Here is a 27,063-nt window from a genome sequence, read left to right as displayed (position 1 = left end):
AAGATTTTCGAATCGGACGAAAAACTGATAGTGAATTGTAACTTTCAGGGCCACCTAATGACGATGGATCACTCAAATTGCGTCCCGATTAAATACATCGTCCTCCAGCCGACTTGTCTCCATGGGTCTATTGCTGCCTCGGGCACCTTATGGCCGTTCTGCTGTGAGTCAAAGATTTTCGAATCGGACGAAAAACTGATAGTGAATTGTAACGTTCAGGGCCTCCTAATGACGATGGAACACTAAAATTGCGTCCCGATTCAATACATCGTCCTCCAGCAGACTTGACTTCATGGGTCTATTGCTGCCTCGGGCACCTTATGGCCGTTCTGCTGTGAGTCAAAGATTTTCGAATCGGACGAAAAACTGATAGTGAATTGTAACGTTCAGGGCCACCTAATAACGATGGATCACTCAAATTGCGTCCCGATTCAATACATCGTCCTCCAGCCGACTTGACTCCATGGGTCTATTGCTGCCACGGGCACGTTATGGCCGTTCTGCTGTGAGTCTAGATTATCGAATGGGACGAAATACTGATAGTCAATTGTAACGTTCAGGGCCTCTTAATGACGATGGATCACTCAAATTGCGTCCCGATTCAATACATCGTCCTCCAGCAGACTTGTCTTCATGGGTCTATTGCTGCCTCGGGCACCTTATGGCCGTTCTGCTGTGAGTCTAGATTATCTAATGGGACGAAAAACTGATAGTGAATTCAAACGTTCAGGGCCACCTAATGACGATGGATCACTCAACCTGCGTCCCGATTCAATACATCGTCCTCCAGCAGACTTGTCTCCATGGGTCTATTGCTGCCTCGGGCACCTTATGGTCGTTCTGCTGTGAGTCAAAGATTTTCGAATCGGACGAAAAACTGATAGTGAGTTGTAACTTTCAGGGCCACCTAATGACGATGGATCACTCAAATTGCGTCCCGATTCAATACATCGTCCTCCAGCAGACTTGTCTCCATGGGTCTATTGCTGCCACGGGCACCTTATGGCCGTTCTTCTGTGAGTCAAAGATTTTCGAATCGGACGAAAAACTGATAGTGAATTGTAACATTCAGGGCCACCTAATGACGATGGACAACACAAATTGCGTCCCGATTGAATACATCGTCCTCCAGCAGACTTGACTCCATGGGTCTATTGCTGAATCGGGCACCTTATGGCCGTTCTGCTGTGAGTCAAAGTTTTTCGAATCGGACGAAAAACTGATAGAGAATTGTAACTTTCAGGGCCTCCTAATGACGATCGAAGACTTAAATTGCGTCCCGATTCAATACATCGTCCTCCAGCAGACTTGTCTCCATGGGTCTATTGCTGCCTCGGGCACCTTATGGCCGTTCTGCTGTGAGTCAAAGATTTTCGAATGGGACGAAAAACTGATAGTGAATTGTAACGTTCAGGGCCACCTAATGACGATGGATCACTCAAATTGCGTCCCGATTCAATACATTGTTCTCCAGCAGACTGTCTCCATGGGTCTATTGCAGCTTGGGCACCTTACGGCCGTTCTGCTGTGACTCAAAGATTTTCGAATCGGACGAAAAACTGATAGTGAATTGTAACGTTCAGGGCCTCCTAATGACGATGGAACACTCAAATCGCGTCCCGATTCAATACAACGTCCTCCAGCAGACTTGTCACCATGGGTCTATAGCTGCCTCGGACACCTTATGGCCGTTCTGCTGTGAGTCAAAGATTTTCGAATCGGACGAAAAACTGATAGTGAATTGTAACTTTCAGGGCCACCTAATGACGATGGATCACTCAAATTGCGTCCCGATTCAATACATCGTCCTCCAGCCGACTTGTCTCCATGGGTCGATTGCTGCCTCGGGCACCTTATGGCCGTTCTGCTGTGAGTCAAAGCTTTTCGAATCGGACGAAAAACTGATAGTGAGTTGTAACATTCAGGGCCACCTAATTACGATGGATCACTCAAATTGCGTCCCGATTCAATACATCGTCCTTCAGCAGACTTGTCTCCATGGGTCTATTGCTGCCTCGGGCACCTTATGGCCGTTCTTCTGTGAGTCAAAGATTTTCGAATCGGACGAAAAACTGATAGTGAATTGTAACATTCAGGGTCACCTAATGACGATGGACCACACAAATTGCGTCCCGATTGAATACATCGTCCTCCAGCAGACTTGACTCCATGGGTCTATTGCTGCCTCGGGCACCTTATGGCCGTTCTGCTGTGAGTCAAAGATTTTCGAATCGGACGAAAAACTGATAGTGAATTGTAACGTTCAGGGCCTCCTAATGACGATGGAACACTCAAATTGCGTCCCGATCCAATACATCGTCCTCCAGCAGACTTGTCTCCATGGGTCTATTGCAGCCTCGGGCACCTTATGGCCGTTCTGCTGTGAGTCAAAGTTTTTCGAATCGGACGAAAAACTGATAGTGAATTGTAACTTTCAGGGCCTCCTAAAGACGATGGAACACTCAAATTGCGTCCCGATTCAATACATCGTCCTCCAGCAGACTTGTCTCCATGGGTCTATTGCTGCCTCGGGCACCTTATGGCCGTTCTGCTGTGAGTCAAAGATTTTCGAATCGGACGAAAAACTGATAGTGAATTGTAACGTTTAGGGCCACTTAATGACGATGGATCACTCAAATTGCGTCCCGATTCACCCTCGGGCACCTTATGGCCGTTCTGCTGTGAGTCAAAGATTTTCGAATCGGACGAAAAACTGATAGTGAATTGAAACTTTCAGGGCCACCTAATGACGATGGATCACTCAAATTGCGTCCCGATTCAATACATCGTCCTCCAGTAGACTTGTCTCCATGGGTCTATTGCTGCCTCGGGCACCTTATGGCCGTTCTGCTGTGAGTCAAAGATTTTCGAATCGGACGAAAAACTGATAGTGAGTTGTTACGTTCAGGGCCACCTAATGACGACGGATCACTCAAATTGCGTCCCGATTCAATACATCGTCCTCCAGCCGACTTGTCCCCATGGGTCTATTGCTGCCTCGGGCACCTTATGGCCGTTCTGCTGTGAGTCAAAGATTTTCGAATCGGACGAAAAACTGATAGTGAATTGTAACATTCAGGGCCACCTAATGACGATGGATCACTCAAATTGCGTCCCGATTCAATACATCGTTCTCCAGCCGACTTGACTCCATGGGTCTATTGCTGCCTCGGGCACCTTATGGCCGTTCTGCTGTGAGTCTAGATTATCGAATGGGACGAAAAACTGATAGTGAATTGTAACGTTCAGGGCCTCCTAATGACGATGGATCACTCAAATTGCGTCCCGATTCAATACACCGTCCTCCAGCAGACTTGTCCCCATGGGTCTATTGCTGCCTCGGGCACCTTATGGCCGTTCTGCTGTGAGTCAAAGATTTTCGAATCGGACGAAAAACTGATAGTGAATTGTAACGTTTAGGGCCACTTAATGACGATGGATCACTCAAATTGCGTCCCGATTCACCCTCTGGCACCTTATGGCCGTTCTGCTGTGAGTCAAAGATTTTCGAATCGGACGAAAAACTGATAGTGAATTGAAACTTTCAGGGCCACCTAATGACGATGGATCACTCAAATTGCGTCCCGATTCAATACATCGTCCTCCAGTAGACTTGTCTCCATGGGTCTATTGCTGCCTCGGGCACCTTATGGCCGTTCTGCTGTGAGTCAAAGATTTTCGAATCGGACGAAAAACTGATAGTGAATTGTTACGTTCAGGGCCACCTAATGACGACGGATCACTCAAATTGCGTCCCGATTCAATACATCGTCCTCCAGCCGACTTGTCCCCATGGGTCTATTGCTGCCTCGGGCACCTTATGGCCGTTCTGCTGTGAGTCAAAGATTTTCGAATCGGACGAAAAACTGATAGTGAATTGTAACATTCAGGGCCACCTAATGACGATGGATCACTCAAATTGCGTCCCGATTCAATACATCGTTCTCCAGCCGACTTGACTCCATGGGTCTATTGCTGCCTCGGGCACCTTATGGCCGTTCTGCTGTGAGTCTAGATTATCGAATGGGACGAAAAACTGATAGTGAATTGTAACGTTCAGGGCCTCCTAATGACGATGGATCACTCAAATTGCGTCCCGATTCAATACACCGTCCTCCAGCAGACTTGTCCCCATGGGTCTATTGCTGCCTCGGGCACCTTATTGCCGTTCTGCTGTGAATCTAGATTATCGAATGGGACGAAAAACTGATAGTGAATTGTAACGTTCAGGGCCACCTAATGACAATGGATCACTCAAATTGCGTCCCGATTCAATACATCGTCCTCCAGCCGACTTGACTCCATGTGTCTATTGCTGCCTCGGGCACCTTATGGCCGTTCTGCTGTGAGTCTAGATTATCGAATGGGACGAAAAACTGATAGTGAATTGTAACGTTCAGGGCCACCTAATGACGATGGATCACTCAAATTGCGTCCCGATTCAATACATCGTCCTCCAGCAGACTTGTCACCATGGGTCTATTGCTGCCTCGGGCACCTTATGGCCGTTCTGCTGTGAGTCAAAGATTTTCGAATCGGACGAAAAACTGATAGTGAATTGTAACTTTCAGGGCCACCTAATGACGATGGAACACTCAAATTGCGTCCCGATTCATTACATCGTCCTCCAGCAGACTTGTCTCCATGGGTCTATTGCAGCCTCGGGCACCTTATGGCCGTTCTGCTGTGACTCAAAGATTTTCGAATCGGACGAAAAATTGATAGTGAATTGTAACGTTCAGTGCCACCTAATGACGATGGATCACTCAAATTGCGTCCCGATTCAATACATCGTCCTCCAGCGGACTTGTCTCCATGGGTCTATTGCTGCCTCGGGCACCTTATGGCCGTTCTGCTGTGAGTCTAGATTATCGAATGGGACGAAAAACTGATAGTGAATTGAAACGTTCAGGGCCACCTAATGACGATGGATCACTCAAATTGCTTCCCGATTCAATACATCGTCCTCCAGCAGACTTGTGTCCGTGGGTCGATTGCTGCCTCGGGCACCTTATGGCCGTTCTGCTGTGAGTCAAAGATTTTCGAATCGGACGAAAAACTGATAGTGAATTGTAACGTTCAGGGCCTCCTAATGACGATGGAACACTCAAATTGCGTCCCGATCCAATACATCGTCCTCCAGCAGACTTGTCTCCATGGGTCTATTGCAGCCTCGGGCACCTTATGGCCGTTCTGCTGTGAGTCAAAGTTTTTCGAATCGGACGAAAAACTGATAGTGAATTGTAACTTTCAGGGCCTCCTAAAGACGATGGAACACTCAAATTGCGTCCCGATTCAATACATCGTCCTCCAGCAGACTTGTCTCCATGGGTCTATTGCTGCCTCGGGCACCTTATGGCCGTTCTGCTGTGAGTCAAAGATTTTCGAATCGGACGAAAAACTGATAGTGAATTGTAACGTTTAGGGCCACTTAATGACGATGGATCACTCAAATTGCGTCCCGATTCACCCTCGGGCACCTTATGGCCGTTCTGCTGTGAGTCAAAGATTTTCGAATCGGACGAAAAACTGATAGTGAATTGAAACTTTCAGGGCCACCTAATGACGATGGATCACTCAAATTGCGTCCCGATTCAATACATCGTCCTCCAGTAGACTTGTCTCCATGGGTCTATTGCTGCCTCGGGCACCTTATGGCCGTTCTGCTGTGAGTCAAAGATTTTCGAATCGGACGAAAAACTGATAGTGAGTTGTTACGTTCAGGGCCACCTAATGACGACGGATCACTCAAATTGCGTCCCGATTCAATACATCGTCCTCCAGCCGACTTGTCCCCATGGGTCTATTGCTGCCTCGGGCACCTTATGGCCGTTCTGCTGTGAGTCAAAGATTTTCGAATCGGACGAAAAACTGATAGTGAATTGTAACATTCAGGGCCACCTAATGACGATGGATCACTCAAATTGCGTCCCGATTCAATACATCGTTCTCCAGCCGACTTGACTCCATGGGTCTATTGCTGCCTCGGGCACCTTATGGCCGTTCTGCTGTGAGTCTAGATTATCGAATGGGACGAAAAACTGATAGTGAATTGTAACGTTCAGGGCCTCCTAATGACGATGGATCACTCAAATTGCGTCCCGATTCAATACACCGTCCTCCAGCAGACTTGTCCCCATGGGTCTATTGCTGCCTCGGGCACCTTATGGCCGTTCTGCTGTGAGTCAAAGATTTTCGAATCGGACGAAAAACTGATAGTGAATTGTAACGTTTAGGGCCACTTAATGACGATGGATCACTCAAATTGCGTCCCGATTCACCCTCGGGCACCTTATGGCCGTTCTGCTGTGAGTCAAAGATTTTCGAATCGGACGAAAAACTGATAGTGAATTGAAACTTTCAGGGCCACCTAATGACGATGGATCACTCAAATTGCGTCCCGATTCAATACATCGTCCTCCAGTAGACTTGTCTCCATGGGTCTATTGCTGCCTCGGGCACCTTATGGCCGTTCTGCTGTGAGTCAAAGATTTTCGAATCGGACGAAAAACTGATAGTGAATTGTTACGTTCAGGGCCACCTAATGACGACGGATCACTCAAATTGCGTCCCGATTCAATACATCGTCCTCCAGCCGACTTGTCCCCATGGGTCTATTGCTGCCTCGGGCACCTTATGGCCGTTCTGCTGTGAGTCAAAGATTTTCGAATCGGACGAAAAACTGATAGTGAATTGTAACATTCAGGGCCACCTAATGACGATGGATCACTCAAATTGCGTCCCGATTCAATACATCGTTCTCCAGCCGACTTGACTCCATGGGTCTATTGCTGCCTCGGGCACCTTATGGCCGTTCTGCTGTGAGTCTAGATTATCGAATGGGACGAAAAACTGATAGTGAATTGTAACGTTCAGGGCCTCCTAATGACGATGGATCACTCAAATTGCGTCCCGATTCAATACACCGTCCTCCAGCAGACTTGTCCCCATGGGTCTATTGCTGCCTCGGGCACCTTATTGCCGTTCTGCTGTGAATCTAGATTATCGAATGGGACGAAAAACTGATAGTGAATTGTAACGTTCAGGGCCACCTAATGACAATGGATCACTCAAATTGCGTCCCGATTCAATACATCGTCCTCCAGCCGACTTGACTCCATGTGTCTATTGCTGCCTCGGGCACCTTATGGCCGTTCTGCTGTGAGTCTAGATTATCGAATGGGACGAAAAACTGATAGTGAATTGTAACGTTCAGGGCCACCTAATGACGATGGATCACTCAAATTGCGTCCCGATTCAATACATCGTCCTCCAGCAGACTTGTCACCATGGGTCTATTGCTGCCTCGGGCACCTTATGGCCGTTCTGCTGTGAGTCAAAGATTTTCGAATCGGACGAAAAACTGATAGTGAATTGTAACTTTCAGGGCCACCTAATGACGATGGAACACTCAAATTGCGTCCCGATTCATTACATCGTCCTCCAGCAGACTTGTCTCCATGGGTCTATTGCAGCCTCGGGCACCTTATGGCCGTTCTGCTGTGACTCAAAGATTTTCGAATCGGACGAAAAATTGATAGTGAATTGTAACGTTCAGTGCCACCTAATGACGATGGATCACTCAAATTGCGTCCCGATTCAATACATCGTCCTCCAGCGGACTTGTCTCCATGGGTCTATTGCTGCCTCGGGCACCTTATGGCCGTTCTGCTGTGAGTCTAGATTATCGAATGGGACGAAAAACTGATAGTGAATTGAAACGTTCAGGGCCACCTAATGACGATGGATCACTCAAATTGCTTCCCGATTCAATACATCGTCCTCCAGCAGACTTGTGTCCGTGGGTCGATTGCTGCCTCGGGCACCTTATGGCCGTTCTGCTGTGAGTCAAAGATTTTCGAATCGGACGAAAAACTGATAGTGAATTGTTACGTTCAGGGCCACCTAATGACGACAGATCACTCAAATTGCGTCCCGGTTCAATACATCGTCCTCCAGCCGACTTGTCTCCATGGGTCTATTGCTGCCTCGGGCACCTTATGGCCGTTCTGCTGTGAGTCAAAGATTTTCGAATCGGACGAAAAACTGATAGTGAATTGTAACATTCAGGGCCACCTAATGACGATGGATCACTCAAATTGCGTCCCGATTCAATACATCGTCCTCCAGCAGACTTGTCTCCATGGGTCTATTGCTGCCTCGGGCACCTTATGGCCGTTCTTCTGTGAGTCAAAGATTTTCGAATCGGACGAAAAACTGATAGTGAATTGTAACATTCAGGGCCACCTAATGACGATGGACCACCCAAATTGCGTCCCGATTAAATACATCGTCCTCCAGCCGACTTGACTCCATGCGTCTATTGCTGCCTCGGGCACGTTATGGCCGTTCTGCTGTGAGTCTAGATTATCGAATGGGACGAAAAACTGATAGTCAATTGTAACGTTCAGGGCCTCTTAATGACAATGGATCACTGAAGTTGCGTCCCGATTCAATACATCGTCCTCCAGCAGACTTGTCTCCATGGGTCTATTGCTGCCTCGGGCACCTTACGGCCGTTCTGCTGTGAGTCTAGATTATCAAATGGGACGAAAAACTGATAGTGAATTCAAACGTTCAGGGCCACCTAATGACGATGGATCACTCAAATTGCTTCCCGATTCAATACATCGTCCTCCAGCAGACTTGTCTCCATGGGTCGATTGCTGCCTCGGGCACCTTATGGCCGTTCTACTGTGAGTCAAAGATTTTCGAATCGGACGAAAAACTGATAGTGATTTGTAACTTTCAGGGCCACCTAATGACGATGGATCACTCAAATTGCGTCCCGATTCAATACATCGTCCTCCAGCAGACTTGTCTCCATGGGTCTATTGCTGCCTCGGGCACCTTATGGCCGTTCTGCTGTGAGTCAAAGATTTTCGAATCGGACGAAAAACTGATAGTGAATTGTAACATTCAGGGCCACCTAATGACGATGGACCACCCAAATTGCGTCCCGATTCAATACATCGTCCTCCAGCCGAGTTGACTCCATGGGTCTATTGCTGCCTCGGGCACCTTATGGCCGTTCTGCTGTGAATCTAGATTATCGAATGGGATTAAAAACTGATAGTGAATTGTAACGTTCAGGGCCACTTAATGACGATGGATCACTCAAATTGCGTCCGGATTCAATACATCGTCCTCCAGCAGACTTGTCTCCATGGTTCTACTGCTGCCTCGGGCACCTTATGGCCGTTCTGCTGTGAGTCAAAGATTTTCGAATCGGACGAAAAACTGATAGTGAATTGTAACGTTCGGGGCCACCTAATAACGATGGATCACTCAAATTGCGTCCCGATTCAATACTTTGTCCTCCATGGGTCTATTGCTGCCTCGGGCACCTTATGGTCGTTCTCCCGTGAGTCTAGCTTATCGAATGGGACGAAAAATTGATAGTTAATTGTAACATTCAGGGCCTCCTAATGACGATGGATCACTCAAATTGCGTCCGGATTCAATACATCGTCCTCCAGCCGACTTGTGTCCATGGGTCTATTGCTGCCTCGGGCACCTTATGGCCGTTCTGCTGTGAGTCAAGGATTTTCGAATCGGACGAAAAACTGATAGTGAATTGTAACGTTCAGGGCCTCCTAATGACGATGGAACACTAAAATTGCGTCCCGATTCAATACATCGTCCTCCAGCAGACTTGACTACATGGGTCTATTGCTGCCTCGGGCACCTTATGGCCGTTCTGCTGTGAGTCAAAGATTTTCGAATCGGACGAAAAACTGATAGTGAATTGTAACGTTCAGGGCCACCTAATGACGATTGATCACTCAAATTGCGTCCCGATTCAATACATCGTTCTCCAGCCGACCTGACTCCATGGGTCTTTTGCTGCCTCGGGCACCTTATGGCCGTTCTGCTGTGAGTCTAGATTATCGAATGGGACGAAAAACTGATAGTGAATTGTAACGTTCAGGGCCTCCTAATGACGATGGACCACTCAAATTGCGTCCCGATTCAATACATCGTCCTCCAGCAGACTTGTCTCCATGGGGCTATTGCTGCCTCGGGCACCTTATGGCCGTTCTGCTGTGAGTCTAGCTTTTCGAATCGGACGAAAAACTGATAGTGAATTGTAACTTTCAGGGCCACCTAATGACGATGGATCACTCAAATTGCGTCCCGATTCAATACTTCGTCCTCCAGCAGACTTGTCTCCATGGGTCTATTGCTGCCTCGGGCACCTTATGGCCGTTCTGCTGTGAGTCAAAGATTTTCGAATCGGACGAAAAACTGATAGTGAGTTGTAACGTTCAGGGCCACCTAATAACGATGGATCACTCAAATTACGTCCCGATTCAATACATCGTCCTCCAGCAGACTTGTCTCCATGGGTCTATTGCTGCCTCGGGCACCTTATGGCCGTTCTCCCGTGAGTCTAGATTATCGAATGGGACGAAAAACTGATAGTTAATTGTGACATTCAGGGCCACCTAATGACGATGGAACACTCAAATCGCGTCCCGATTCAATACATCGTGCCCCAGCAGACTTGTCTCCATGGGTCTATTGTTGCCTCGGACACCTTATGGCCGTTCTGCTGTGAGTCAAAAATTTTTGAATCGGACGAAAAACTGATAGTGAATTGTAACGTTCAGGGCCACCTAATGACGATGGAACACTCAAATTGCGTCCCGATTCAATACACCGTCCTCCAGCCGACTTGACTCCATGGGTCTATTGCTGCCTCGGGCACCTTATGGCCGTTCTGCTGTGAGTCTAAATCATCGAATGGGACGAAAAACTGATAGTGAATTGTAACGTTCATGGCCACCTAATGACGATGGATCACTCAAATTGCGTCCCGATTCAATACATCGTCCTCCAGCAGACTTGTCTCCATGGGTCTATTGCTGCCTCGGGCACCTTACGGCCGTTCTGCTGTGAGTCAAAGATTTTCGAATCGGACGAAAAACTGATAGTGAGTTGTAACGTTCAGGGCAACCTAATAACGATGGATCACTCAAATTGCGTCCCGATTCAATACATCGTCCTCCAGCAGACTTGTCTCCATGGGTCTATTGCTGCCTCGGGCACCTTATGGTCGTTCTCCCGTGAGTCTAGATTATCGAATGGGACGAAAAACTGATAGTTAATTGAAACATTCAGGGCCTCCTAATGACGATGGAACACTCAAATCGCGTCCCGATTCAATACAACGTCCTCCAGCCGGCATGTCTCCATGGGTCTATTGCTGCCTCGGACACCTTATGGCCGTTCTGCTGTGAGTCAAAGATTTTCGAATCGGACGAAAAACTGATAGTGAATTGTAACTTTCAGGGCCACCTAATGACGATGGATCACTCAAATTGCGTCCCGATTAAATACATCGTCCTCCAGCCGACTTGTCTCCATGGGTCTATTGCTGCCTTGGGCACCTTATGGCCGTTCTGCTGTGAGTCAAAGATTTTCGAATCGGACGAAAAACTGATAGTGAATTGTAACTTTCAGGGCCTCCTAATGACGATGGAACACTAAAATTGCGTCCCGATTCAATACATCGTCCTCCAGCAGACTTGACTTCATGGGTCTATTGCTGCCTCGGGCACCTTATGGCCGTTCTGCTGTGAGTCAAAGATTTTCGAATCGGACGAAAAACTGATAGTGAATTGTAACGTTCAGGGCCACCTAATGACGATGGATCACTCAAATTGCGTCCCGATTCAATACATCGTCCTCCAGCCGACTTGACTCCATGGGTCTATTGCTGCCACGGGCACCTTATGGCCGTTCTGCTGTGAGTCTAGATTATCGAATGGGACGAAAAACTGATAGTCAATTGTAACGTTCAGGGCCTCTTAATGACGATGGATCACTCAAATTGCGTCCCGATTCAATACATCGTCCTCCAGCAGACTTGTCTTCATGGGTCTATTGCTGCCTCGGGCACCTTATGGCCGTTCTGCTGTGAGTCTAGATTATCTAATGGGACGAAAAACTGATAGTGAATTCAAACGTTCAGGGCCACCTAATGACGATGGATCACTCAACCTGCGTCCCGATTCAATACATCGTCCTCCAGCAGACTTGTCTCCATGGGTCGTTTGCTGCCTCGGGCACCTTATGGTCGTTCTGCTGTGAGTCAAAGATTTTCGAATCGGACGAAAAACTGATAGTGAGTTGTAACTTTCAGGGCCACCTAATGACGATGGATCACTCAAATTGCGTCCCGATTGAATACATCGTCCTCCAGCAGACTTGACTCCATGGGTCTATTGCTGAATCGGGCACCTTATGGCCGTTCTGCTGTGAGTCAAAGATTTTCGAATCGGACGAAAAACTGATAGTGAATTGTAGCGTTCAGGGCCTCCTAATGACGATGGAACACTCAAATTGCGTCCCGATCCAATACATCGTCCTCCAGCAGACTTGTCTCCATGGGTCTTTTGCTGCCTCGGGCACCTTATGGCCGTTCTGCTGTGAGTCAAAGTTTTTCGAATCGGACGAAAAACTGATAGAGAATTGTAACTTTCAGGGCCACCTAATGACGATGGATCACTCAAATTGCGTCCCGAGTAAATATATCGTCCTCCAGCCGACTTGTCTCCATGGGTCGATTGCTGCCTCGGGCACCTTATGGCCGTTCTGCTGTGAGTCAAAGTTTTTCGAATCGGACGAAAAACTGATAGTGAATTGTAACATTCAGGGCCACCTAATTACGATGGATCACTCAAATTGCGTCCCGATTCAATACATCGTCCTCCAGCAGACTTGTCTCCATGGGTCTATTGCTGCCTCGGGCACCTTATGGCCGTTCTTCTGTGAGTCAAAGATTTTCGAATCGGACGAAAAACTGATAGTGAATTGTAACATTCAGGGTCACCTAATGACGATGGACCACACAAATTGCGTCCCGATTCAATACATCGTTCTCCAGCCGACTTGACTCCATGGGTCTATTGCTGCCTCGGGCACCTTATGGCCGTTCTGCTGTGAGTCTAGATTATCGAATGGGACGAAAAACTGATAGTGAATTGTAACGTTCAGGGCCTCCTAATGACGATGGATCACTCAAATTGCGTCCCGATTCAATACACCGTCCTCCAGCAGACTTGTCCCCATGGGTCTATTGCTGCCTCGGGCACCTTATGGCCGTTCTGCTGTGAATCTAGTTTATCGAATGGGACGAAAAACTGATAGTGAATTGTAACGTTCAGGGCCACCTAATGACAATGGATCACTCAAATTGCGTCCCGATTCAAGACATCGTCCTCCAGCCGACTTGACTCCATGTGTCTATTGCTGCCTCGGGCACCATATGGCCGTTCTGCTGTGAGTCTAGATTATCGAATGGGACGAAAAACTGATAGTGAATTGTAACGTTCAGGGCCACCTAATGACGATGGATCACTCAAATTGCGTCCCGATTCAATACATCGTCCTCCAGCAGACTTGTCACCATGGGTCTATTGCTGCCTCGCGCACCTTATGGCCGTTCTGCTGTGAGTCAAAGATTTTCGAATCGGACGAAAAACTGATAGTGAATTGTAACTTTCAGGGCCACCTAATGACGATGGAACACTCAAATTGCGTCCCGATTCATTACATCGTCCTCCAGCAGACTTGTCTCCATGGGTCTATTGCAGCCTCGGGCACCTTATGGCCGTTCTGCTGTGACTCAAAGATTTTCGAATCGGACGAAAAACTGATAGTGAATTGTAACGTTCAGTGCCACCTAATGACGATGGATCACTCAAATTGCGTCCCGATTCAATACATCGTCCTCCAGCAGACTTGTGTCCGTGGGTCGATTGCTGCCTCGGGCACCTTATGGCCGTTCTGCTGTGAGTCAAAGATTTTCGAATCGGACGAAAAACTGATAGTGATTTGATACGTTCAGGGCCACCTAATGACGACGGATCACTCAAATTGCGTCCCGGTTCAATACATCGTCCTCCAGCAGACTTGTCTCCATGGGTCTATTGCTGCATCGGGCACCTTATGGCCGTTCTGCTGTGAGTCAAAGATTTTCGAATCGGACGAAAAACTGATAGTGAATTGTAACATTCAGGGCCACCTAATGACGATGGATCACTCAAATTGCGTCCCGATTCAATACATCGTCCTCCAGCAGACTTGTCTCCATGGGTCTATTGCTGCCTCGGGCACCTTATGGCCGTTCTTCTGTGAGTCAAAGATTTTCGAATCGGACGAAAAACTGATAGTGAATTGTAACATTCAGGGCCACCTAATGACGATGGACCACCCAAATTGCGTCCCGATTAAATACATCGTCCTCCAGCCGACTTGACTCCATGCGTCTATTGCTGCCTCGGGCACGTTATGGCCGTTCTGCTGTGAGTCTAGATTATCGAATGGGACGAAAAACTGATAGTCAATTGTAACGTTCAGGGCCTCTTAATGACGATGGATCACTGAAGTTGCGTCCCGATTCAATACATCGTCCTCCAGCAGACTTGTCTCCATGGGTCTATTGCTGCCTCGGGCACCTTACGGCCGTTCTGCTGTGAGTCAAAGATTTTCGAATCGGACGAAAAACTGATAGTGAATTGTAACTTTCAGGGCCACCTAATGACGATGGATCACTCAAATTGCGTCCCGATTCAATACGTCGTCCTCCAGCAGACTTGTCTCCATGGGTCGTTTGCTGCCTCGGGCACCTTATGGTCGTTCTGCTGTGAGTCAAAGATTTTCGAATCGGACGAAAAACTGATAGTGAATTGTAACATTCAGGGCCACCTAATGACGATGGACCACACAAATTGCGTCCCGATTGCATACATCGTCCTCCAGCAGACTTGACTCCATGGGTCTATTGCTGAATCGGGCACCTTATGGCCGTTCTGCTGTGAGTCAAAGATTTTCGAATCGGACGAAAAACTGATAGTGAATTGTAGCGTTCAGGGCCTCCTAATGACGATGGAACACTCAAATTGCGTCCCGATCCAATACATCGTCCTCCAGCAGACTTGTCTCCATGGGTCTTTTGCTGCCTCGGGCACCTTATGGCCGTTCTGCTGTGAGTCAAAGTTTTTCGAATCGGACGAAAAACTGATAGAGAATTGTAACTTTCAGGGCCTCCTAATGACGATCGAAGACTTAAATTGCGTCCCGATTCAATACATCGTCCTCCAGCAGACTTGTCTCCATGGGTCTATTGCTGCCTCGGGCACCTTATGGCCGTTCTGCTGTGAGTCAAAGATTTTCGAATCGGACGAAAAACTGATAGTGAATTGTAACGTTCAGGGCCACCTAATGACGATGGATCACTCAAATTGCGTCCCGATTCAATACATTGTTCTCCAGCAGACTGTCTCCATGGGTCTATTGCAGCTTGGGCACCTTACGGCCGTTCTGCTGTGACTCAAAGATTTTCGAATCGGACGAAAAACTGATAGTGAATTGTAACGTTCAGGGCCTCCTAATGACGATGGAACACTCAAATCGCGTCCCGATTCAATACAACGTCCTCCAGCAGACTTGTCTCCATGGGTCTATTGCTGCCTCGGACACCTTATGGCCGTTCTGCTGTGAGTCAAAGATTTTCGAATCGGACGAAAAACTGATAGTGAATTGTAACTTTCAGGGCCACCTAATGACGATGGATCACTCAAATTGCGTCCCGATTAAATATATCGTCCTCCAGCCGACTTGTCTCCATGGGTCGATTGCTGCCTCGGGCACCTTATGGCCGTTCTGCTGTGAGTCAAAGTTTTTCGAATCGGACGAAAAACTGATAGTGAATTGTAACATTCAGGGCCACCTAATTACGATGGATCACTCAAATTGCGTCCCGATTCAATACATCGTCCTCCAGCAGACTTGTCTCCATGGGTCTATTGCTGCCTCGGGCACCTTATGGCCGTTCTTCTGTGAGTCAAAGATTTTCGAATCGGACGAAAAACTGATAGTGAATTGTAACATTCAGGGTCACCTAATGACGATGGACCACACAAATTGCGTCCCGATTGAATACATCGTCCTCCAGCAGACTTGACTCCATGGGTCTATTGCTGCCTCGGGCACCTTATGGCCGTTCTGCTGTGAGTCAAAGATTTTCGAATCGGACGAAAAACTGATAGTGAATTGTAACGTTCAGGGACTCCTAATGACGATGGAACACTCAAATTGCGTCCCGATCCAATACATCGTCCTCCAGCAGACTTGTCTCCATGGGTCTATTGCAGCCTCGGGCACCTTATGGCCGTTCTGCTGTGAGTCAAAGTTTTTCGAATCGGACGAAAAACTGATAGTGAATTGTAACTTTCAGGGCCTCCTAATGACGATGGAACACTCAAATTGCGTCCCGATTCAATACATCGTCCTCCAGCAGACTTGTCTCCATGGGTCTATTGCTGCCTCGGGCACCTTATGGCCGTTCTGCTGTGAGTCAAAGATTTTCGAATCGGACGAAAAACTGATAGTGAATTGTAACGTTTAGGGCCACTTAATGACGATGGATCACTCAAATTGCGTCCCGATTCACCCTCGGGCACCTTATGGCCGTTCTGCTGTGAGTCAAAGATTTTCGAATCGGACGAAAAACTGATAGTGAATTGAAACTTTCAGGGCCACCTAATGACGATGGATCACTCAAATTGCGTCCCGATTCAATACATCGTCCTCCAGTAGACTTGTCTCCATGGGTCTACTGCTGCCTCGGGCACCTTATGGCCGTTCTGCTGTGAGTCAAAGATTTTCGAATCGGACGAAAAACTGATAGTGAATTGCAACATTCAGGGCCACCTAATGACGATGGATCACTCAAATTGCGTCCCGATTCAATACATCGTCCTCCAGCCGAGTTGACTCCATGGGTCTATTGCTGCCTCGGGCACCTAATGGCCGTTCTGCTGTGAATCTAGATTATCGAATGGGACGAAAAACTGATAGTGAATAGTAACGTTCAGGGCCACTTAATGACGATGGATCACTCAAATTGCGTGCGGATTCAATCCATCGTCCGCCAGCAGACTTGTCTCCATGGTTCTATTGCTGCCTCGGGCACCTTACGGTCGTTCTGCTGTGAGTCTAGATTATCGAATGGGACGAAAAACTGATAGTGAATTGTAACGTTCAGGGCCTCCTAATGACGATGGATCACTCAAATTGCGTCCCGATTCAATACACCGTCCTCCAGCAGACTTGTCCCCATGGGTCTATTGCTGCCTCGGGCACCTTATGGCCGTTCTGCTGTGAATCTAGATTATCGAATGGGACGAAAAACTGATAGTGAATTGTAACGTTCAGGGCCACCTAATGACAATGGATCACTCAAATTGCGTCCCGATTCAAGACATCGTACTCCAGCCGACTTGACTCCATGTGTCTATTGCTGCCTCAGGCACCTTATGGCCGTTCTGCTGTGAGTCTAGATTATCGAATGGGACGAAAAACTGATAGTGAATTGTAACGTTCAGGGCCACCTAATGACGATGGATCACTCAAATTGCGTCCCGATTCAATACATCGTCCTCCAGCAGACTTGTCACCATGGGTCTATTGCTGCCTCGCGCACCTTATGGCCGTTCTGCTGTGAGTCAAAGATTTTCGAATCGGACGAAAAACTGATAGTGAATTGTAACTTTCAGGGCCACCTAATGACGATGGAACACTCAAATTGCGTCCCGATTCATTACATCGTCCTCCAGCAGACTTGTCTCCATGGGTCTATTGCAGCCTCGGGCACCTTATGGCCGTTCTGCTGTGACTCAAAGATTTTCGAATCGGACGAAAAACTGATAGTGAATTGTAACGTTCAGTGCCACCTAATGACGATGGATCACTCAAATTGCGTCCCGATTCAATACATCGTCCTCCAGCCGACCTGTCCCCATGGGTCTATTGCTGCCTCGGGCACCTTATGGCCGTTCTGCTGTGAGTCAAAGATTTTCGAATCGGACGAAAAACTGATAGTGAATTGTTACGTTCAGGGCCACCTAATGACGACGGATCACTCAAATTGCGTCCCGGTTCAATACATCGTCCTCCAGCCGACTTGTCTCCATGGGTCAATTGCTGCCTCGGGCACCTTATGGCCGTTCTGCTGTGAGTCAAAGATTTTCGAATCGGACGAAAAACTGATAGTGAATTGTAACATTCAGGGCCACCTAATGACGATGGATCACTCAAATTGCGTCCCGATTCAATACATCGTCCTCCAGCAGACTTGTCTCCATGGGTCTATTGCTGCCTCGGGCACCTTATGGCCGTTCTTCTGTGAGTCAAAGATTTTCGAATCGGACGAAAAACTGATAGTGAATTGTAACATTCAGGGCCACCTAATGACGATGGACCACCCAAATTGCGTCCCGATTAAATACATCGTCCTCCAGCCGACTTGACTCCATGCGTCTATTGCTGCCTCGGGCACGTTATGGCCGTTCTGCTGTGAGTCTAGATTATCGAATGGGACGAAAAACTGATAGTCAATTGTAACGTTCAGGGCCTCTTAATGACGATGGATCACTGAAGTTGCGTCCCGATTCAATACATCGTCCTCCAGCAGACTTGTCTCCATGGGTCTATTGCTGCCTCGGGCACCTTACGGCCGTTCTGCTGTGAGTCAAAGATTTTCGAATCGGACGAAAAACTGATAGTGAATTGTAACTTTCAGGGCCACCTAATGACGATGGATCACTCAAATTGCGTCCCGATTCAATACGTCGTCCTCCAGCAGACTTGTCTCCATGGGTCTATTGCTGCCTCGGGCACCTTATGGCCGTTCTGCTGTGAGTCAAAGATTTTCGAATCGGACGAAAAACTGATAGTGAATTGTAACATTCAGGGCCACCTAATGACGATGGACCACCCAAATTGCGTCCCGATTCAATACATCGTCCTCCAGCCGAGTTGACTTCATGGGTCTATTGCTGCCTCGGGCACCTTATGGCCGTTCTGCTGTGAATCTAGATTATCGAATGGGATTAAAAACTGATAGTGAATTGTAACGTTCAGGGCCACTTAATGACGATGGATCACTCAAATTGCGTCCGGATTCAATACATCGTCCTCCAGCAGACTTGTCTCCATGGTTCTATTGCAGCCTCGGGCACCTTATGGCCGTTCTGCTGTGAGTCAAAGATTTTCGAATCGGACGAAAAACTGATAGTGAATTGTAACGTTCGGGGCCACCTAATAACGATGGATCACTCAAATTGCGTCCCGATTCAATACTTTGTCCTCCATGGGTCTATTGCTGCCTCGGGCACCTTATGGTCGTTCTCCCGTGAGTCTAGCTTATCGAATGGGACGAAAAATTGATAGTTAATTGTAACATTCAGGGCCTCCTAATGACGATGGATCACTCAAATTGCGTCCGGATTCAATACATCGTCCTCCAGCCAACTTGTCTCCATGGGTCTATTGCTGCCTCGGGCACCTTATGGCCGTTCTGCTGTGAGTCAAGGATTTTCGAATCGGACGAAAAACTGATAGTGAATTGTAACGTTCAGGGCCTCCTAATGACGATGGAACACTAAAATTGCGTCCCGATTCAATACATCGTCCTCCAGCAGACTTGACTACATGGGTCTATTGCTGCCTCGGGCACCTTATGGCCGTTCTGCTGTGAGTCAAAGATTTTCGAATCGGACGAAAAACTGATAGTGAATTGTAACGTTCAGGGCCACCTAATGACGATTGATCACTCAAATTGCGTCCCGATTCAATACATCGTTCTCCAGCCGACTTGACTCCATGGGTCTTTTGCTGCCTCGGGCACCTTATGGCCGTTCTGCTGTGAGTCTAGATTATCGAATGGGACGAAAAACTGATAGTGAATTGTAACGTTCAGGGCCTCCTAATGACGATGGATCACTCAAATTGCGTCCCGATTCAATACATCGTCCTCCAGCAGACTTGTCTCCATGGGGCTATTGCTGCCTCGGGCACCTTATCACCGTTCTGCTGTGAGTCTAGCTTTTCGAATCGGACGAAAAACTGATAGTGAATTGTAACTTTCAGGGCCACCTAATGACGATGGATCACTCAAATTGCGTCCCGATTCAATACATCGTGCCCCAGCAGACTTGTCTCCATGGGTCTATTGTTGCCTCGGACACCTTATGGCCGTTCTGCTGTGAGTCAAAGATTTTCGAATCGGACGAAAAACTGATAGTGAATTGTAACTTTCAGGGCCACCTAACGACGATGGATCACTCAAATTGCGTCCCGATTCAATACATCGTCCTCCTCCATACTTGCCTCCATGGGTCTATTGCTGCCTCGGGCACCTTATGGCCGTTCTGCTGTGAGTCTAGATTATCGAATGGGACGAAAAACTGATAGTGAATTGTAACGTTCAGGGCCACTAATGACGATGGATCACTCAAATTGCGTCCCGATTCAATACATCGTCCTCCAGCAGACTTGTCTCCATGGGTCGATTGCTGCCTCGGGCACCTTATGGCCGTTCTGCTGTGAGTCAAAGATTTTCGAATCGGACGAAAAACTGATAGTGAATTGTAACTTTCAGGGCCACCTAACGACGATGGATCACTCAAATTGCGTCCCGATTCAATACATCGTCCTCCAGCAGACTTGTCTCCATGGGTCTATTGCTGCCTCGGGCACCTTATGGCCGTTCTGCTGTGAATCAAAGATTTTCGAATCGGACGAAAAACTGATAGTGAATTGTTACGTTCAGGGCCACCTAATGACGACGGATCACTCAAATTGCGTCCCGATTCAATACATCGTCCTCCAGCCGACTTGTCTCCATGGGTCTATTGCTACCTCTGGCACCTTATGGCCGTTCTGCTGTGAGTCAAAGATTTTCGAATCGGACGAAAAACTAATAGTGAATTGTAACGTTCAGGGCCTCCTAATGACGATGGAACACTCAAATTGCGTCCCGATTCAATACATCGTCCTCCAGCAGACTTGTCTCCATGGGTCTATTGCTGCCTCGGGCACCTTATGGCCGTTCTGCTGTGAGTCAAAGATTTTCGAATCGGACGAAAAACTGATAGTGAATTGTAACATTCAGGGCCACCTAATGAAGATGGACCACCCAAATTGCGTCCCGATTCAATACATCGTCCTCCAGCCGAGTTGACTCCATGGGTCTATTGCTGCCTCGGGCACCTTATGGCCGTTCTGCTGTGAATCTAGATTATCGAATGGGATGAAAAACTGATAGTGAATTGTATCGTTCAGGGCCACTTAATGACGATGGATCACTCAAATTGCGTCCGGATTCAATACATCGTCCTCCAGCAGACTTGTCTCCATGGATCTATTGCTGCCTCGGGCACCTTATGGCCGTTCTGCTGTGAGTCAAAGATTTTCGAATCGGACGAAAAACTGATAGTGAATTGTAACGTTCGGGGCCACCTAATAACGATGGATCACTCAAATTGCGTCCCGATTCAATACTTTGTCCTCCATGGGTCTATTGCTGCCTCGGGCACCTTATGTTCGTTCTCCCGTTAGTCTACCTTATCAAATGGGACGAAAAATTGATAGTTAATTGTAACATTCAGGGCCTCCTAATGACGATGGAACACTCAAATCGCGTCCCGATTCAATGCATCGTCCTCCAGCAGACTTGTCTCCATGGGTCTATTGCTGCCTCGGACACTTTATGGCCGTTCTGCTGTGAGTCAAAGATTTTCGAATCGTACGAAAAACTGATAGTGAATTGTAACTTTCAGGGCCACCTAATGACGATGGATCACTCAAATTGCGTCCTGATTAAATACATCGTCCTCCAGCCGACTTGTCTCCATGGGTCTATTGCTGCCTCGGGCACCTTATGGCCGTTCTGCTGTGAGTCAAGGATTTTCGAATCGGACGAAAAACTGATAGTGAATTGTAACGTTCAGGGCCTCCTAATGACGATGGAACACTCAAATTGCGTCCCGATTCAATACATCGTCCTCCAGCAGACTTGACTTCATGGGTCTATTGCTGCCTCGGGCACCTTATGGCCGTTATGCTGTGAGTCAAAGATTTTCGAATCGGACGAAAAACTGATAGTGAATTGTAACGTTCAGGGCCACCTAATGACGATTGATCACTCAAATTGCGTCCCGATTCAATACATCGTTCTCCAGCCGACTTGACTCCATGGGTCTTTTGCTGCCTCGGGCACCTTATGGCCGTTCTGCTGTGAGTCTAGATTATCGAATGGGACGAAAAACTGATAGTGAATTGTAACGTTCAGGGCCACCTAATAACGATGGATCACTCAAATTGCGTCCCGATTCAATACATCGTCCTCCAGCAGACTTGCCTCCATGGGTCGATTGCTGCCTCGGGCACCTTATGGCCGTTCTGCTGTGAGTCTAGATTATCGAATGGGACGTAAAACTGATAGTGAATTGTAACGTTCAGGGCCACTAATGACGATGGATCACTCAAATTGCGTCCCGATTCAATACATCGTCCTCCAGCAGACTTGTCTCCATGGGTCGATTGCTGCCTCGGGCACCTTATGGCCGTTCTGCTGTGAGTCAAAGATTTTCGAATCGGACGAAAAACTGATAGTGAATTGTAACTTTCAGGGCCACCTAATGACGATGGAACACTCAAATTGCGTCCCGATTCAATACATCGTCCTCCAGCAGACTTGTCTCCATGGGTCGATTGCTGCCTCGGGCACCTTATGGCCGTTCTGCTGTGAGTCAAAGATTTTCGAATCGGACGAAAAACTGATAGTGAATTGTAACTTTCAGGGCCACCTAATGACGATGGATCACTCAAATTGCGTCCCGATTCAATACATCGTCCTCCAGCAGACTTGTCTCCATGGGTCTATTGCTGCCTCGGGCACCTTATGGCCGTTCTGCTGTGAGTCAAAGATTTTCGAATCGGACGAAAAACTGATAGTGAATTGTAACGTTCGGGGCCACCTAATAACGATGGATCACTCAAATTGCGTCCCGATTCAATACTTTGTCCTCCATGGGTCTATTGCTGCCTCGGGCACCTTATGGTCGTTCTCCCGTGAGTCTAGCTTATCGAATGGGACGAAAAATTGATAGTTAATTGTAACGTTCAGGGCCTCCTAATGACGATGGAACACTCAAATCGCGTCCCGATTCAATGCATCGTCCTCCAGCAGACTTGTCCCCATGGGTCTATTGCTGCCTCGGACACTTTGTGGCCGTTCTGCTGTGAGTCAAAGAATTTCGAATCGTACGAAAAACTGATAGTGAATTGTAACTTTCAGGGCCACCTAATGACGATGGATCACTCAAATTGCGTCCTGATTAAATACATCGTCCTCCAGCCGACTTGTCTCCATGGGTCTATTGCTGCCTCGGGCACCTTATGGCCGTTCTGCTGTGAGTCAAGGATTTTCGAATCGGACGAAAAACTGATAGTGAATTGTAACGTTCAGGGCCTCCTAATGACGATGGAACACTAAAATTGCGTCCCGATTCAATACATCGTCCTCCAGCAGACTTGACTTCATGGGTCTATTGCTGCCTCGGGCACCTTATGGCCGTTCTGCTGTGAGTCAAAGATTTTCGAATCGGACGAAAAACTGATAGTGAATTGTAACGTTCAGGGCCACCTAATGACGATTGATCACTCAAATTGCGTCCCGATTCAATACATCGTTCTCCAGCCGACTTGACTCCATGGGTCTTTTGCTGCCTCGGGCACCTTATGGCCGTTCTGCTGTGAGTCTAGATTATCGAATGGGACGAAAAACTGATAGTGAATTGTAACGTTCAGGGCCTCCTAATGACGATGGATCACTCAAATTGCGTCCCGATTCAATACATCGTCCTCCAGCAGACTTGTCTCCATGGGGCTATTGCTGCCTCGGGCACCTTATGGCCGTTCTGCTGTGAGTCAAAGATTTTCGAATCGGACGAAAAACTGATAGTGAATTGTAACGTTCAGGGCCACCTAATAACGATGGATCACTCAAATTGCGTCCCGATTCAATACATCGTCCTCCAGCAAACTTGTCTCCATGGGTCTATTGCTGCCTCGGGCACCTTATGGTCGTTCTCCCGTGAGTCTAGATTATCGAATGGGACGAAAAACTGATAGTTAATTGTAACATTCAGGGCCTCCTAATGACGATGGAACACTCAAATTGCGTCCCGATTCAATACATCGTGCCCCAGCAGACTTGTCTCCATGGGTCTATTGTTGCCTCGGACACCTTATGGCCGTTCTGCTGTGAGTCAAAGATTTTTGAATCGGACGAAAAACTGATAGTGAATTGTAACGTTCAGGGCCACCTAATGACGATGGATCACTCAAATTGCGTCCCGATTCAATACATCGTCCTCCAGCCGACTTGACTCCATGGGTCTATTGCTGCCTCGGGCACCTTATGGCCGTTCAGCTGTGAGTCTAAATCATCGAATGGGACGAAAAACTGATAGTGAATTGTAACGTTCAGGGCCACCTAATGACGATGGATCACTCAAATTGCGTCCCGATTCAATACATCGTCCTCCAGCAGACTTGCCTCCATGGGTCTATTGCTGCCTCGGGCACCTTATGGCCGTTCTGCTGTGAGTCTAGATTATCGAATGGGACGAAAAACTGATAGTGAATTGTAACGTTCAGGGCCACTAATGACGATGGATCACTCAAATTGCGTCCCGATTCAATACATCGTCCTCCAGCAGACTTGTCTCCATGGGTCGATTGCTGCCTCGGGCACCTTATGGCCGTTCTGCTGTGAGTCAAAGATTTTCGAATCGGACGAAAAACTGATAGTGAATTGTAACTTTCAGGGCCACCTAATGACGATGGATCACTCAAATTGCGTCCCGATTCAATACATCGTCCTCCAGCAGACTTGTCTCCATGGGTCTATTGCTGCCTCGGGCACCTTATGGCCGTTCTGCTGTGAGTCAAAGATTTTCGAATCGGACGAAAAACTGATAGTGGATTGTTACCTTCAGGGCCACCTAATGACGACGGATCACTCAAATTGCGTCCCGATTCAATACATCGTCCTCCAGCCGACTTGTCTCCATGGGTCTATTGCTACCTCGGGCACCTTATGGCCGTTCTGCTGTGAGTCAAAGATTTTCGAATCGGACGAAAAACTGATAGTGAATTGTAACTTTCAGGGCCACCTAATGACGATGGATCACTCAAATTGCGTCCCGATTCAATACATCGTCCTCCAGCAGACTTGTCTCCATGGGTCTATTGCTGCCTCGGGCACCTTATGGCCGTTCTGCTGTGAGTCAAAGATTTTCGAATCGGACGAAAAACTGATAGTGAATTGTAACGTTCGGGGCCACCTAATAACGATGGATCACTCAAATTGCGTCCCGATTCAATACTTTGTCCTCCATGGGTCTATTGCTGCCTCGGGCACCTTATGGTCGTTCTCCCGTGAGTCTAGCTTATCGAATGGGACGAAAAATTGATAGTTAATTGTAACGTTCAGGGCCTCCTAATGACGATGGAACACTCAAATCGCGTCCCGATTCAATGCATCGTCCTCCAGCAGACTTGTCTCCATGGGTCTATTGCTGCCTCGGACACTTTATGGCCGTTCTGCTGTGAGTCAAAGAATTTCGAATCGTACGAAAAACTGATAGTGAATTGTAGCTTTCAGGGCCACCTAATGACGATGGATCACTCAAATTGCGTCTTGATTAAATACATCGTCCTCCAGCCGACTTGTCTCCATGGGTCTATTGCTGCCTCGGGCACCTTATGGCCGTTCTGCTGTGAGTCAAGGATTTTCGAATCGGACGAAAAACTGATAGTGAATTGTAACGTTCAGGGCCTCCTAATGACGATGGAACACTAAAATTGCGTCCCGATTCAATACATCGTCCTCCAGCAGACTTGACTTCATGGGTCTATTGCTGCCTCGGGCACCTTATGGCCGTTCTGCTGTGAGTCAAAGATTTTCGAATCGGACGAAAAACTGATAGTGAATTGTAACGTTCAGGGCCACCTAATGACGATTGATCACTCAAATTGCGTCCCGATTATATACATCGTTCTCCAGCCGACTTGACTCCATGGGTCTTTTGCTGCCTCGGGCACCTTATGGCCGTTCTGCTGTGAGTCTAGATTATCGAATGGGACGAAAAACTGATAGTGAATTGTAACGTTCAGGGCCTCCTAATGACGATGGATCACTCAAATTGCGTCCCGATTCAATACATCGTCCTCCAGCAGACTTGTCTCCATGGGGCTATTGCTGCCTCGGGCACCTTATGGCCGTTCTGCTGTGAGTCAAAGATTTTCGAATCGGACGAAAAACTGATAGTGAATTGTAACGTTCAGGGCCACCTAATAACGATGGATCACTCAAATTGCGTCCCGATTCAATACATCGTCCTCCAGCAGACTTGTCTCCATGGGTCTATTGCTGCCTCGGGCACCTTATGGTCGTTCTCCCGTGAGTCTAGATTATCGAATGGGACGAAAAACTGATAGTTAATTGTAACATTCAGGGCCTCCTAATGACGATGGAACACTCAAATTGCGTCCCGATTCAATACATCGTGCCCCAGCAGACTTGTCTCCATGGGTCTATTGTTGCCTCGGACACCTTATGGCCGTTCTGCTGTGAGTCAAAGATTTTTGAATCGGACGAAAAACTGATAGTGAATTGTAACGTTCAGGGCCACCTAAAGACGATGGATCACTCAAATTGCGTCCCGATTCAATACATCGTCCTCCAGCCGACTTGACTCCATGGGTCTATTGCTGCCTCGGGCACCTTATGGCCGTTCTGCTGTGAGTCTAAATCATCGAATGGGACGAAAAACTGATAGTGAATTGTAACGTTCAGGGCCACCTAATGACGATGGATCACTCAAATTGCGTCCCGATTCAATACATCGTCCTCCAGCAGACTTGCCTCCATGGGTCTATTGCTGCCTCGGGCACCTTATGGCCGTTCTGCTGTGAGTCTAGATTATCGAATGGGACGAAAAACTGATAGTGAATTGTAACGTTCAGGGCCACTAATGACGATGGATCACTCAAATTGCGTCCCGATTCAATACATCGTCCTCCAGCAGACTTGTCTCCATGGGTCGATTGCTGCCTCGGGCACCTTATGGCCGTTCTGCTGTGAGTCAAAGATTTTCGAATCGGACGAAAAACTGATAGTGAATTGTAACTTTCAGGGCC

The sequence above is a fragment of the Schistocerca cancellata genome, unplaced genomic scaffold (assembly GCF_023864275.1).
Source record: "Schistocerca cancellata isolate TAMUIC-IGC-003103 unplaced genomic scaffold, iqSchCanc2.1 HiC_scaffold_1170, whole genome shotgun sequence".
In the NCBI taxonomy this organism is placed as follows: Eukaryota; Metazoa; Arthropoda; class Insecta; order Orthoptera; family Acrididae; genus Schistocerca; species Schistocerca cancellata.
This window is presented reverse-complemented; position numbering follows the sequence as displayed.